The sequence below is a fragment of the Alexandromys fortis genome, unplaced genomic scaffold (assembly GCF_014885135.2).
Source record: "Alexandromys fortis isolate MF-2015 unplaced genomic scaffold, M_Fortis_MF-2015_v1.1 scaffold_24, whole genome shotgun sequence".
Lineage (NCBI taxonomy): Eukaryota > Metazoa > Chordata > Mammalia > Rodentia > Cricetidae > Alexandromys > Alexandromys fortis.
Window position 1 is genome coordinate 6198482 of NW_026067906.1, and position 4458 is coordinate 6202939.

Sequence of the window (4458 nt, forward strand, 5' to 3'; positions counted from 1 at the left end):
TGGTGGCGCACCCCTTTAATCCCAGCACTGGGGAGGCAGAGGCAGGTGGATCTCTGTGAGTTCAAGGCCAGTCTGGTCTACAAGGTCTAGTTCCAGGACAGGCACCAAAGCTACAGAGAAACCCTGTCTCGAAAAACCAAACAAACAAACAAACAACAACAACAACAACAACAAAAAAAAAAAAACAATTGATACAACTTCGCTTTCCAAGTATTTTGACCAATTGCTGCAGGCATTCACTTCTGTACTTCTACGGGGAAAAAGAGCTTTTCCGAAACTGAGCAGGGAATTACTACTTCTTCTTAATATTTTTCACTTAGTTGAAATGAACTTTATTCAACTCATTCATTATACTTGAAATAACTGATAAATTAAAATATTTTATTAATTAAATTAAATTAATTGCATTTCAAATTGGCAAATACTTATGATGAAGTGTTTTTAATATGACTTAAACACATTCTAATTAAAATATTTCCTTTTCAAGTTCCCGTCCTACTTAAATAAATATTTGCCACTTAAGAGCTTTGGCAAACTCAGATCAAATTGACAATTTAATTTATAAAGTCTTATTTTACAAGCTATGAATTTATTTTAATTTTAATTTAGTGAATTTAATTCTTTAATAGAATAATTAAAAATAAATTTAGTTTAATGTTATAAATAATATGAGACAAGTATACAGTTTAATAAGATACATTATTAAAGGGCATTATTTTCAAAATAAAATTATAGATATAATTTTCTTTTTTATAAGTTAAAGAAAATTAATCATGTTGCTTATACTTTATTCTGTATCTACAAATAATGATTGGCTTAAAAAGATTTCTAAGCTGAGTGATTTCTTTGGGATATATATTTTGGAATATGCACGTATTTCCCAAAAGATGCAGTTCATATTTGGTGAATTATTAAATAAAAAAAAACAAGGATAAAGCTTATTAACAACTATCAATGTCAATGTGCTCATGGGTAGTTCTTTGTGCTTTTAGTTAAAGGAAAAAGTATATTATATACATGTATCTAGTAACTATAAATTTGACTACAAATGAAAGAGTCTGTAATATGATTTGATAAAACTAGTTGATGAAACTAGTTTTATTTTGTTTTGTTTTTTACTTTTCTTTATCTTTTACCAAACAATTCACACTGGGCAGAACACCTCAACAAGATTAGCTTTTAGGGGCTGGAAAGTTGGCTCAGCAATCAAGTGTACTTAACTCTCTGTTCTTCCAGGAGGCCTGGGATCATTTCCCAGAACCCACATGTCAGGTCATAGTCATTTGGAAGTCCCCTGGCATCTTCCATCTTCTGTAGACACCAGGAATGAGATTAATACAGATACAGGTAGGAAATATCCAAAACATATAAGATAAATTTTTTAAAAAAATTAAAAAGGTTAGTTGGGTTAGTTGATGATAAAATCCTTGGAAAAAAAAAAAAAAAAAAAAAAAAAAAAAAAAAACAACTTGGAGGCGAAAACAAGCTGTTTAAACTTGTAAATCCTCCTTAAAATTCATCATTGTGGAGCTATCAAGACAGCAACTTGAATGAGCTACTCATATCATAGCCATACTGAAGAGAAAAAAAAAATGAATACATGCATCCTCAAATGCTTGTTTTTGCTCTGCTCAGTTTTTACACTTAGACACCCTGCTTATGAAACAGTGTTTTCTTCAGTGGGATGGGTTTTCCCTTCAAGTCAGTAAGCCAGTTAGTTCCTCCACAGATACGCCCATGGGCACAACTAATATAGATAATCCCTTATTGAGACACTCTTCTTAGGTGCCTGTCCCTTGGTTGTATTCCATTCACAAGATATCTATAGGGGACCATAAATAAAAGTATTTTGTAAAATAGAAGTATTTGGAGGGGGACAGCTTAGAACACCTCAAGCAGAGGGATATTGGCAAAAGGAACAAAAAGAATACGTCCATCTAGAAATTACTTGTGTATTTCTTGGAAATTCTCAGCTTGACGACCCCAATGTTTAAATCTAAATTAGGAGAATGGAAGAAAGCTAAGGCATTCCAAGGAAATTGTTGAATTTGACGTGAGATGGGAGCACAGAAGGAAGCTAAGAATAAGGACTGTGAGCCACCGTGCCAGGCTTCTGAGGTAGCCCCAAGTAGCCTGAACTTTCCAGTGGGCATGTTCATGAATTCAGAGAGCCATGTAGTCTCAGAGTCCACCTGCTGAAATAAATCCTCACGATCAAGAACAACTTAAAAAGGGTTTAATTCATTCTTAATTTTTTTTTAATTTTGAGATTATAATATAATTGCAGCATTTATTCCTTCCCTTTACTCTGTCCAAACTCTTGTATATACCCCTACTTACTCTTCTTCAAATTCACACCTTCTTCTTTCACTGTTATTATATTCATATATGTATACTCACATGCTTATACATCCCTACCTACAGTCTGTTTGTAAGTATTCAGGGTTAACCATTTGGCACTGGATAACCAATTAGTGTGCTCTTCCCTGGGGAAAACCAACTCTCCCTGTCTCTGCTTTTCTCAGATGCCTATAGTTCCTTGTGTATGGCGTTATTTCACAGTAAGCTGTTACTGTCACAGTAAACAAGTGACAGTCAGTAACCAGGAGAATTCAGGTAAAGAACTCTAGGCAGGAACTTGGAGACATGACCCGTAGAAGTTATGGAAGAGTGCTGTCTACTCGCTTGCTCGTCTTTTTTTCTTATACCATTCAGGACCACCCATCTATGGGATAGGTTAGCCAATATCACGCATCAATCAAGAGAATGCACCAAAGATTTGCCCATAGGCCACTCTTACAGATTTATTTTTTAATTGAGTTTTTTTCTCTCCTCAAATGACTCTAACTTGTAACAAGCTAGCCACCAGATATGCTTTGATCTGATGTGCACATTTTGAGCTAACCATGTTTACATACCTTTAATTCATTCCTATCTACAGTTCTTCCACTGTAGACATGACAGAGTATGTGCATAAATTCACAGTCACGCGTGCATGTATGTACACACACAAACAGCCCTTTTCATTTTTCAATAGGTTTACTGTTGCTTCAGAATCCAGGCTGAGTCGCCTCAGATTATTCAGAATCTTATTCAAATTCACAGAAAAAAAATATCACATTTGTAACAGTTTTATTTCCATGTCTCCTTTGAGATGTGAGAATCAATTAATACATTGGTAACATATTTTTGCCTATTTTACATGTTTGAAGTAATCTTACACATGTTCAGTCTGAAGAATTGAGAGTTAAGATGACTACTAAGTAATAAAACTGATAAGAGCTTTTCTTTCAAGTTATTTGACATCTGATTCTTCATTTTCTGTGGAAGATTATTTCAGGACCACAGGAGGAATCCTCTTCATACAAAGCTTCAGCAAAATGTCAGAACTTTTCCTGAAGAAAGATGTCAGCATTCTATCCTGGGTAGAGATGGAAAAAAAAGTGAGCGAGTTATTTACTTTTAAGTTTTAAAATATTGTGAGGGTACATTAACACCACACACACAATGTGCTTAAGAAAAACTTATTTGTGTACTTGACTGTTTATAATTTCCCTGAGTCTCTAGCTCTAAAATCCTCTACATTTTACCTTGTGACTTCTGATATTTTGACAGTCACTGCTGCTGACACAATATGATTTCTTAATTACCAACTACACTTTCATTTCAACAAGATACACTTCTATTGTGGAAGATTTCTTCTCTTGTAAAAGTGCATGCTATGCACAAAACAAACCACATTACTCACAGTGAGTCTATTTATCCATTTGGAAGAAGCTCATGTAGAAGAATTTTTCCAACAAATAGACGAGCCACAGCTTTGGGTCTGAGCTAAGGAATCTGTTATACTTTGGATAAATCTTACTGTGTTTAAATTGTCTCAGTGCTCTGTGAAAATTAAACTTGGCTAATCATTTGCTTTCTAGGGTGATCGTTAAGGACAAAGCAGAATGTTCAAGCTGCAGTGTCTCTGGCAAGCTTTGCATGTTTGCTTCTCTGTGTAAATGAGCAACCAGCGGAACGTCTGTACTGATGTCCGTGTTCCAAATAGTCCATTGCTCAAGACGGTGTCTGTCTGCCTGCTCAAGCTTATCTAATATTATTCAGATCTATTCTATGCATGATAACGGGAGTTGTCTTACTTCGGACTTTCAAAAGAAAAAAAAAACCTTTTATATATTTTGATCAATTTTTCCAAGATCCTCTTCTGATTCTTACCACTTCATATTCTTTCTATCTCTTAAAAAAGCAAGCAAGCAAAAGAGAGAGAGAGAGAGAGAGAGAGAGAGAGAGAGAGAGACGGAGGGAGGGAGGGAGGGAGGGAGGGAGGGAGGGAGGGAGGAAGGAAGGAAGGAAGGAAGGAAGGAAGAAAACCACATCCTCTGTTTTATTTTGGTCAATTACTCCTAAACATGAGCCCTGCCCTGGTTTATAAACTCATTGTCACTCCACTGAAGA

General features: G+C 35.2%; 1 long non-coding RNA gene across 1 annotated transcript; it reads right to left on the minus strand.

Annotated features, from left to right (window-relative positions):
- Nucleotides 1-3115: 3115 nt before the first annotated feature.
- On the minus strand, nt 3116-3901 carry LOC126497539 (uncharacterized). The gene is made up of 2 exons (XR_007590644.1): nt 3749-3901; nt 3116-3421 (listed from the first exon to the last, which is right to left on the minus strand). It is a non-coding gene; the product is annotated as an uncharacterized lncRNA (long non-coding RNA).
- Between the last annotated feature and the right edge of the window lie 557 nt (nt 3902-4458).